This window comes from Triticum urartu, chromosome 6A (assembly GCF_056163025.1).
Source record: "Triticum urartu cultivar PI428250 chromosome 6A, HENAU_Tu73, whole genome shotgun sequence".
Classification (NCBI taxonomy): domain Eukaryota; kingdom Viridiplantae; phylum Streptophyta; class Magnoliopsida; order Poales; family Poaceae; genus Triticum; species Triticum urartu.
The window spans coordinates 98,523,441-98,535,318 of record NC_141878.1 but is presented as its reverse complement, the minus strand read 5'-3'; positions in this window follow the sequence as shown (position 1 = coordinate 98,535,318).

Genomic DNA, 11,878 nt, shown 5'->3' with positions numbered 1-11,878 from the left:
AACAAGCACAAGCGCCGCATTAACAGTGACAATACGGAGGACACGGCAGTTAATGCCGGATTCAGAGGCTCTAAGCCCGGTCAGTGGAAAAAGCCATTCAAAAGAAGCACTCCGGGCCCGTCCAGTTTGGACAGTATACTCGATCGCTCGTGTCAGATACATGGCACCCCCGACAAGCCAGCCAACCACACCAACATGGATTGTTGGGTGTTCAAGCAGGTTGGCAAATTAAATGCCAAAAACAAAGACAAGGGGCTACATAGCAACGACGAGGAGGAGCCCCGGCCGCCGAACAACAAAGGACAGAAGGGTTTCCCCCCACAAGTGCGGATGGTGAACATGATATACGCAACCCACATCCCCAACAAGGAGCGGAAGCGTGCGTTAAGGGACGTATACGCGTTGGAGCCAGTCACCCCAAAGTTCAACCCATGGTCCTCCTGTCCGATCACCTTCGATCGCAGGGACCACCCCACTAGTATCCGCCATGGCGGATTCACCGCATTGGTTCTAGACCCAATCATTGACTGATTTCACCTCACTCGAGTCCTTATGGACGGCGGTAGCAGCCTGAACCTGCTTTATCAGGACACAATGCGCAAAATGGGCATAGATCCCTCAAGGATTAAACCCACAAAAACGACCTTTAAGGGCGTCATACCAGGTGTAGAGGCCCATTGCACAGGCTCAGTCACACTTGAAGTGGTCTTCGGATCCCCGGATAATTTCTGGAGCGAGGAGTTAATCTTCGATATAGTCCCGTTCCGCAGTGGCTTCCATGCACTGCTTGGGCGAACCGCGTTTGCAAAGTTCAATGCGGTACCGCACTACGCATACCTCAAGCTCAAGATGCCAGGACCTCAGGGAGTCATTACAGTCAATGGAAACACCAAACGCTCTTTCCGAACGGAGGAGCACACGGCGGCCCTCGCAACGGAAGTACAAAGCAGCCTCTCAAGGCAATTCTCCAGTCCTGTGATAAAACGTCCGGACATCATCAAGCGCGCCCCGAGTAACCTACAACAAGACCGACTGGCACGTTCCGAGCAAGCGTAGCAATGCGCCCCAACCCTAGCCCTTGCGAAACGGTGAAATCCGTGCTACGCGTACATAATTACGCTCTGAAAATACCATGGGCACAGGGGGAGGGGCACGACCACGGCACGCCCCAAAAACGCGGCTCAACCGCACTAGGGGCTGCCGATTTTACCATTTTTTCTTACTTTCAGGACTTTACTCCCCAGAAGACCTGTACGGTAGTACAATTGCCGCACAGACGATATAATAACCAGGGAGGCAGAAAGCTGCGTCACACTGTGGAATTCCCAGGTGGTCTCTATAAACGAGCAAAAATACCTTTCTTAAATACCATTCTGCAGCCCGCCCCTGGAGGGGGACATGTCAAATAGTCCCACCTCTTGCTTATCGCACTATTTGTATCGTTCTGCTTTTAATGCACCTTTTTCGAATAAACAATGCTTACCTTCAGTCTATTATTGCATTCTCTATTCATTCCTTTTTATGTATATATGGTCATTCATGACATTTAGCACCCGTACACTTTGGTACGGCTAATACGCCAGGGGCTCAAGCACCCCATAATACGGCATGAGAAGTCCGAACACTTTCACAAGTGCGGCACTCCGAACTTATAGCATTATATGCATCAGCTCCGAATCATGTCTTTGGTCAATAGTTGGGTTTGCCCGGCTCCCATGTTTTGGTACCTTACGTTCCGCTATATCGGCTAAGGTAGCACTGGGAGAACTACTGCGATTGTGCCCCGGTTCAGCTGGGCTAAGCACCTCAGTAGAGAAAGCTAAAACTGACTATCATGATAGGGCGAGAGCTGGTCGCTGTTCGAGAGGTTTCGAGTCCCTAAAGACTTATGCCGCTTAGGGCGAGGAGTTGGCTTTGTCCGGCCTAGGCGTGTATAGCGCCCTGAACTCGGTCTTCCGAACACTAGGGGCTTCGCCAAAATTTAAAATTATAGAATTCTCTGGCTATGTGAGAGTGATAACGCATTATAGTCTGATTGCCTTGTTCGTTGTGCTGAGCACCTCCCTCGAAGGACCCAAGAACGGGAAAAAGAGTGCTCAGGTTTATCCCGAACACCCCAGCACTCGTGGCATGGGGGCAGAAGCCGACGACTCGCCATCACTCAGATTTAATAAACGGCCGTACAGAAGGTAATATTATAAATTCAAACAAGCGTTGCATAGCGCATATGAAAATGTTTTCAGCGCACGGGATCACAAATGCAAGTTCACTCAAAAATTATATCCTTGGAACATTCATCAGCCACAAGGCGGGCACCCTTCAGGACGCCCTCATAGTACATCTCGGGGTTGTGATGCTCTGTTAGGACCCCGATTCAAAGTCACACTGATCTAGCCTGTAACACCTCATATTACTTTGCGGCCTCACGCACGGTATTCCCACGGGGGTGGCCTTACCATGGCCTGAGACCATTTGTGCCTTTTGGCTCACGTATATGATAGTGTCGCTAGCATCCATATGACAGAGAACCCGGGCCGACATGACTAGTTGTGAACCCAAAGTGGCACTAACTTACGGGAACAGGCATAGATGAATCAACATCGAGCATGTCGGTCAGCAGCGTGTGAATCTGGGCTGTAGCACTGGGCTAACAGGACTCCGGTAACCCGGGCTGTAGCAGGCTAGGCAGGACTCCGGATGTCACCGCGTGACATTTCCCCAAAGGGACAGACACAGGAACGAAGTGAATCACATGCTGGCCAGTCAAGTATTCCGGAGCAGTAGTGCTGGGCTAGCAGGACTCCGGTGAACCGGGCTGTAGCGGACTACTATGGCTCATGGAAGCACAAGACTACATTTCCCCAAAAGAGAGGCTACCAGGGATAAACAACTAGGTTGTCGGATCCCACACATACCAAGCATTTCAATCATACACACAATATGCTCAATATGTGCAATACAACATGGCATCACAACAAGACTCTACGACTCAAAGTATTTATTCATTAGGCTCCAAGGAGCGAGATATTACAAACATGGGTCTCATGACCCAACATTCAGAGCATACAAGTCAAAGCACACACGGAAGCTTAACATGTCTGAGTACAGACATCTACAAATGAAAAAGGCTGAGAAGCCTGACTATCTACTAGATCCTGCCGAGGGCACAAGATCGTAGCTGAGGTAATGAGCTAAACGTCGAAGTCCAAGCGGAACTACTAGCGAGACTGAAGTCTCTCTGCAAAACATAAAATAAGCAAACGTGAGTACAAATGTACCCAGCAAGACTTACATCAGAACTAGCTACATATGCATCAGTATCAACAAAGGGGGTGGTGGAGTTTAACTGCAGCAAGCCAGCTTTGACTCGGTGGCTATCCTGAACTATGACTGCAAGTAACTCTTTTGAGGTGGCGCACACGAGTCCACATATTCACCATATCAATACTCCACTATGGATCCGCTCCCGACTCCCTACGAGAAGGCCATCCATAGCACTCACGCTTATCTTGCGCATTTTAGAGTATCCACTTTCACTTGTCTATGAACTATGCAAGGGGTCCAAGTTTCCATATCCGAGGAATCCGGCTATTCGAATAGATAATGATAACCCTGCAGGGGTGTACTTCTTCACACGCGCTCTCGCCACTTATCGCCCTGTACATGTCATGTACCCCGGCAACCTTCAAGCGGAAGCCAGGCGAGGGAGTCGGCCATGACCTGACTAACCAACAAGTCTCTAGTCTAGGTTTATCGCCTATTCGGGTTCCATCCGCAAGGAGATCCGGCCGGGGTGTCGCTCACGGCCCCAAACGATGTGTGCAGGGTTCCCAAGCCCACCATCCGGGTGCCACTTGGTACACCGTGCCACTGTGCCTAGTCTGTCCCAAGCCCACCTGTACCGGGTGCCACTTGGTAGACTACTAACACTACCTACAAACACCAGAAACTAGTTGCAACTCCTGGACAGAGATCGAGTTGATTAATAAGCTGAGAGGGGCCGAGTTACTGGAACCCAATGTGTGGTAGTAACTGTTCATGGATCACAAACACGGAACTCAGTTCCTGAGAACGGCTGTAATGAGACAACCCACCATGTACTCCTACATGGCCTCTCACCGCTACCTTTACGAAATCGTGTTCACACACTTAGCTCTCAACGGTAGGACATGTTCACCACGTTCCTATTCATTCCCGATGAATCAGACCTGACTCAACTCTAAGCAGTAGCAGGCATGACAACAAGCATGAATTAATAGGCACATCAGGGCTCAAACAACTCCTACTCATGCTAGTGGGTTTCATCTATTTACTGTGGCAATGACAGGTCATGCAGAGGAAAGGGGTTCAACTACCGCAGCATGTAACAGTTGAATCGGTGTTGTCCTAATGCAGTAAAAGAGAGCAGGAGCGAGAGAGTGGGATTGTATTGGAATGAACAAGGGGTTTTGCTTTCCTGGCACTTCTGAAGATAGTATAGCTCTTCATCGGTGTCATCGATCACGTCGTCGGAAACAACGTCTACTGAGAGGGGGCAATTACCGGCAAACAAGGAAGAATACAATGAATGCAATGCAACAATATGATGCATGATCATGACATGGCAATATGTTGTGATTTGGGCTAATGCAACAGAAAATCATTTTAATTGAAGTGGAATTCAAAACTATATCAAATTCCAATTCCAAACCTATTATGAAATTTGCCCTAATCATGTTTCATCCTAAATAGTGAGTTTAACTTGCTCAAACATGCAGGAAAATGGTACATATGGATTCCCTAAATTTTTCTGATAATTTTTCATATATAAATTATTTCATTTGGAGTTACGGTTGAATTTCTATGATTTTTAGAAGTTTTAGACATTTTCTGGAATTTCCTAAATAAAAATAAATCCAGAAAATGCATTACTGCATCAGCATGATGTCACTGTGATGTCAGCGGTCAACAGGCGCGGTCCAGGTCAAACCTGACCAACGGGGCCCACTCGTCAGTGACCCAATGCTGCCTAGGGTCACAGATGGGTGGGGTCAGGTCAAAGGACAAGTCAGCATAGTCAAGCTGACACGTGGGCCCACTGCAATTAGATTTAACCTTAATATATTTTAGTTAGCCGGTTAATTAGGTGGTGGGATTCGGCTGTCATTGACTCCAGGGGGTAGTTAGTAGGGTGCTTAGGCCCTAATGGCCGGTTACGTCGGCGGTTAGCCGCCGGCAACCATAGCCGACGGCGGAGGTACTCCGGCCAGCCGATTCCGGCGACGAGAGGAGCCGGGGTTGGGCTCGTTGGAACGCCCGCGAGGCGGCGCGTCCAAGGGTGGTGGTGGCAGCTGCTGGGGCAGCCGGAGACGACGGCGGCAAGCACATCCGCGGCAGCCGGAGTTCGGACGTCGAAAGTTCCGACGCCGCAGGGCACGGCAGGAGCAACGGGTGGTTGCTACGGTCCCGTGGTGACGCGCTGAGCGCGGTGACGCACTCGGTTTCAAGCTCAAGTGGACGTGGCCACGGCGGTGAGGAGCTCAGGCGGCAGCGCGATTCGGGCTGCAAGGGGCGACGGCTACAGGGCGTAACGAGCTCGGGGAAGAGCGGGTATCGAGGCAGGAGCTCACAGTGGTTGCAGCGGGCGTCGACGCGGGCTCGGGGAAGGCCGGACGGCGATGTACGGGCGGTGGCGATCTCGGATGACCGAGGGGGAAAACGTCAGCGTTGGAGATGCAGCGGAGCTTCTGGCGCAGCGTGACTTGGTGGAGAGGACGAAGACGTCGTGATGGAGCTCGGGGACGTGTCAGAGAGGCTCGAGGGAGGCTGTGGCCGCGGTGGCTGTTGACGGTGGCGACGGCGCGCTCAGCCGTGAGAGAGAGAGAGGGGGAAATCTAGGGGAAGGGATGGGGACGAGAGAGACTGAGAGAGAGCCGGGGAGGTTTGCGTGGCGCTCGTCCAGATGCGTCGGGGAGGGGCAGGAAGGCAGGCTGCTGTCGGCGTGGCGCGCTCGCGCCGTGTGTTGCTTCCCCTCTGCCTTCTGGCGAGAGGAGGAAGACAACTGGCAGGGGAGGTGGGCTGCTGGGCTGCACAGTAACGGCCGCCTAGGTGGGCTGCAGGTAAGGCCAGGTAAATGCTCTGCCTTTTCTATTTTCTGTTTGTTTTCTGTTTTCTAATTTTTGAAGTTTGTTTTGAGTTTGGTTTTCAAACAAACCCATTTTTATGCTTCTGAAAATTATTATGTGGAGTTAGGAAACTAGTTCAGAGCCACATGCAAATTTTCAAAATTATTGGGCTTATATCTATTTTATAGTAAATATAAACCCAAATCAAATAGCTAGTGATTTAATTCAAAGGCCCAAGAATAATTATTTCTGTGATTCCAAAAATATTGGTTTGAGTTATAGCTCTTGCCAATATTTTCAAAGGTTAGCAGGAACATTTTGTTGGGCTCATTTGAAATATTTTAATGTTGATCATTTTTAAAAGATTTCTGAGGCTTGAGAAATCCCTCAATTCAATTTCCTTGAAATTAAGATGATGCATGGATGCATATGCAATGACAAGCAAAGGCCAAAGCTAGGGTTGTGACAACTCACGCCCACTAACAAGGATCTCGTCCCGAGATTCAAGATGTGAGGTAAGAAGACAGAGGGGACAAAAATCTTCATGATCCAATTGCCCTTCTCGGAGATGTTGATTCATTGCATCACCTTGATCTCGACGTCTTGCTTTGAGAACTACAACTAACATGACAATGAGAGGAAAGGAAAACTCTAGAAGGATTGATCTTATCGAAGATCGAACAACTCAGGATCAACTCGTGGAGCGAGACGCTGAAACAACTCTCGAAAGCATACATCGAGAGGAATGGAGTGAAACACATGACAAAGGTTCACTAGGTAGGCAACAATTCCACACCTAAGAGGGTGGTGGTCGGTTGCCAACGTAGCGAGGAATGGAGTTGCCATGAAACAAAAACGAGACATCTTGGAGGAGGGTGATCCGTAGGATCATCCCTTCAGTGGCAAAAAGAATTACTTTTGATCCAGAGATCAATAAAATTCTCTATACCAGCCTAGGGAAAATCTCGAGCAATCGTTTGGCGGAGTAAGTAGGGATGGCATACCGAGACTAGAATGGATGATGTGGACTACCTTGTTCAAGACAACGCAATGGATGATTTTTGCTTATCACCGGAAATGGAAGGGACCCATGGTAACTCCACTTTTGAAGATGATCCTGAACAACAAATACTGAGGTGCAAGCTGGGAACAAAATGCAAATGTTGGGAATGATTATGGTAACTGGGGAAGAACTCAACAGTCGAGAGTGAGTCCACTGTTTGAAAAGGTTATGACATAACGGAGGAAACTGGAAGCAAATCCCAGTTAACGCCAACGGTAAAACCTAGTGCTTGCGCGTGCTCTCAAGAACTTGAGCATCTCCATATTCATCAAGGTTTTACCAATATCCCTGTCAAGGATCCTGGCAACACAACATACCACCATGATGAATGGTGATGGATGATGCAGATGCAAAGGAAGATAACACTTTCTCAGATTTCACCTTAGCGAGGCCAAGGGAACAAAATCTGGATGATCGACCAAGAGACATATAGCACTCTGCTTCTAATGTTCTCCTTGATGTGCTAGTGTATCCCATTCATAGATATGGTTTGATATATAGAACATCAGGTAAAAGTTCGGACTTCAGGAGCACAAGAATCCGTAAGTATTAACTATGGAGGTAAATCCTACGAAAACCTCATGGGGTGGTGGCCAACTATCTTCAATTGGGATAATACAATAATAGGTCTTCCGTCTGGATGTGTTGGCCATGACATCCACTTTATCGGTTATCGAGGGATCAATATTATAGTTCTTGGAAAATGCTCCAACCATCATATCTGCCTGAGATTCAGATCTGGTTGGTGCCAGGATATTCTAGACTCATCAAGTCTAGAAAGGAAGTGAAAGTTTGCAACACAAATCGACGAGACGACGTTGCGAGATTCTCGGGGAATGAACTGCGATAGCAAGCTCCAAAACATGAGCTGGTTCTGCTACAACATGTGAACACATTGTCCAGACAAGTATGACCACATAGTAGTCTTATAATAAAACACTACCGAGTTCTGGTGGGGAACCATCATTGAGGATATCGAAATCTTGTGAATGACCTAGGATAGCACAACAACTCCTTTTCCTGGAACAGGTCAATCAGTGGCTTAGTGTGCTAGGAACACATATGGAGTGGAGGTAATTAATCTACCAAACAATAGAATACTTCGCACATATGCATGACTGATTTGGGATGATTCCAAGGGAAACAAAACAATCCTTTCTCAAATTCATGGCGGCAACTTACACCCAATGCACGTGAACTTAGAGAAAGTCACTTCTTTCACCCAAACATATACCTCATGAGCTGAACACGAAGGCAATGATTGCAAAAGTTCCAACACTAGCTCAATGTTCAACATGAATCATGGAGGAGACAAGATGCTGCTGATGGGCTCAACAGCAACTCATCGGAATTTCCATATCACTAGAATTCCACCATTATATGAACAATGTGATAGTATTGGTCAGACCAAAGGATGTATGCTCGAGGAACAACCACGAGTAAGACAACATTATGAATATCGTTGGCTCTAACTTGATTTGACAATGGCCCACACTCAAATCAAGGATTGGACAAGATGATAGATTCAACAACCGATCACGAGGAACAATCGATGAAGGTATCATCTCTCGTCAACACACACACAAGATATCCCCTTTGGAGTGAACTAAGTGGATTAAGCTTTTTTCTCCCAACTCTCCAAGTTGTTATTTAGCTTGACCAACTAGCTCAGGGGTATCCAACATAGATTCTTTGAGAAGGAGTGGTTTACAAGAAACCAACTTGATCACGAACTCAACATAGCGGTCAGGTGACAACCTGGTAACACTTCCGAGAAGATATTCGGAAATTCACGAACCACCGATATGTTACGAAGCTCGAGAACAATCTTGCTTTGCGAGGCAAGACGATGTGACCAATAGAGCAAAGGTTTGACACAATCCTAACTCATTGATCGAATAGTGCACCAGAAATAAGGACAAGGTAGCACGATCAATCCTAGAATAGTGATTCGATAACCAACATGCTAAGAATGATAATAATGTCCATAACTACCAAGCAACACAGTCGCTAGGAGTATTGATTTCACACATCATGGTTCACTCGTCGGCATTCCGATTACAATAACACAGAACCGAGGAATGAAAAATGATGGCAAGAAGTATTACTGCGTCAAGAATTCATAAGAGGTGGTGCAATTCTCATGACACTCCTGACATAAAGATGGTAACACTCCAAGGTAGAGCAAAGCAAAAGCTGGATTGGCATTTTGATCTGCGAAATACAATTGTTTTGACCCAATCCTAGATATGGATGAGGTTCTGGAGTTTGTTTCTCCTAGTCATGCTGAACCAGAACGGCTGGACGGACCACAAGAATAATAGCCATCGATGAACATGATTGCAGACATACTCTTGACTATCGAATGATAGACAATGGTCGGAATACAGGTGAAGAGTAACAACTCAAGGAACATATACCATTTTGAGTTGTGGATGCATAGATTAGTATGTCGAACTGAGTCCAACAGGTTTCTTCCGGATAACCCATGCGGAGAGATAGAATTGGCAGGGTCACAATATAGAATGAAGAACTCATCAAGAGCACTCTGGTTGTGATCTTTTGGTTCAAAAGAACTTCTGCCATATTGGCTCATGGTATTGGAAGAACGATATACCACGGGCCTCGAGGACTATCACAAGGTTACTAATATCTCAAGGGAACTAGCAAATACTAACAACATGAAGTAGGGTGAATCTCGGGTTCAAAACCCAAGAGTAGAATGCCTACTACTAAGTGGCATCACGGGATGCTTTCGAGAATGGTGGCCAGATTCATCACACTGGGAACACAAAACATTGCTAGATTACTAGGTGACTCTCTAGGACACCTAGGGTCATAATAATAGATCCAACATATATGTCGAGGCAGCAGAGTACCTCAACTCTTTGGCTAGTGTGCTTATTCTGACCAAAAGTACATCGGGAACGGAGGAAGGATTTGCAAATGCATCAGATTGTTTAGAAACCTGGAATGACTTGGACAGCATAACGACTGTAAATGCTCAAAATGATTTGAGACATCCTGCAAAAATGGTGGCATAACCACTCAATATCACAATATCAAGGTTCTAAGGCCGGCTATGAACATATGGAGGTAGTAGGAACTGAAATGAGGCTTGAACTCAACAATCCTAGGCAACTACGGTTTCGTAACACGTCATCCTGAGAGATAGAAGAGAAGCCTAGTTCTTAACCCCGTAGAAAAGATAAGATGACTCAGATCAGAAGGTCATGAGGATAAGGAGTAAAAAGAGGCTTACGTTCGCATCCACAATCAATTCCCTTATATAACTAAAGCATTTCTAGACAAGACTTCGACCAGTTTGGCTTGGTAATCCTACAGGCAGCCAGGCCCTGATACCAACGCTGTCAGGACCCCGATTCTAAGTCACACTGATCTAGCCCGTAACACCTCATATTACTTTGCGGCCTCACGCACGGTATTCCCACGGGGGTCGCCTTACCATGGACCGAGACCGTTTGCGCCTTTTGGCTCACGTCTATGATAGTGTCGCTAGCATCCATATGACAGAGAACCCGGGCCGACATGACTAGTCGTGAACCCAAAGTCGCACTAACTTACGGGAACAGGCATACATGAATCAACATCGAGCATGTCGGTCAATAGCGTGTGAATCCGGGCTGTAGCACTGGGCTAACAGGACTCCGGTAACCTGGGCTGTAGCAGGCTAGGCAGGACTACGGATGTCACCGCGTGACATTTCCCGAAGGGACAGACACAGGAACAAAGTGAATCACATGCCGGTCAGTCAAGTGTTCCGGAGCAGTAGTGCTGGGCTAGCAGGACTCCGGTGAACCGGGCTGTAGCGGACTACTATGGCTCATCGAAGCACAAGACTACATTTCCCCATAAGAGAGGCTACCAGGGATAAACAACTAGGTTGTCGGATCCCACACATACCAAGCATTTCAATCATACACACAATATGCTCAATATGTGCAATACAACATGGCATCACAACAAGACTCTATGACTCAAAGTATTTATTCATTAGGCTCCAAGGAGCGAGATATTACAAACATGGGTCTCATGACCCAACATTCAGAGCATACAAGTCAAAGCACACACGGAAGCTTAACATGTCTGAGTACAGACATCTACAAATGAAAAAGGCTGAGAAGCCTGACTATCTACTAGATCCTGCCGAGGGCACAAGATCGTAGCTGAGGTAATGAGCTAAACGTCGAAGTCCAAGCGGAACTACTAGCGAGACTGAAGTCTCTCTGCAAAACATAAAATAAGCAAACGTGAGTACAAATGTACCCAGCAAGACTTACATCAGAACTAGCTACATATGCATCAGTATCAACAAAGGGGGTGGTGGAGTTTAACTGCAGCAAGCCAGCTTTGACTCGGTGGCTATCCTGAACTATGACTGCAAGTAACTCTTTTGAGGTGGCGCACACGAGTCCACATATTCACCATATCAATACTCCACTATGGATCCGCTCCCGACTCCCTACGAGAAGGCCATCCATAGCACTCACGCTTATCTTGCGCATTTTAGAGTATCCACTTTCACTTGTCTATGAACTATGCAAGGGGTCCAAGTTTCCATATCCGAGGAATCCGGCTATTCGAATAGATAATGATAACCCTGCAGGGGTGTACTTCTTCACACACGCTCTCACCACTTATCGCCCTGTACACGTCATGTACCTCGGCAACCTTCAAGCGGAAGCCAGGC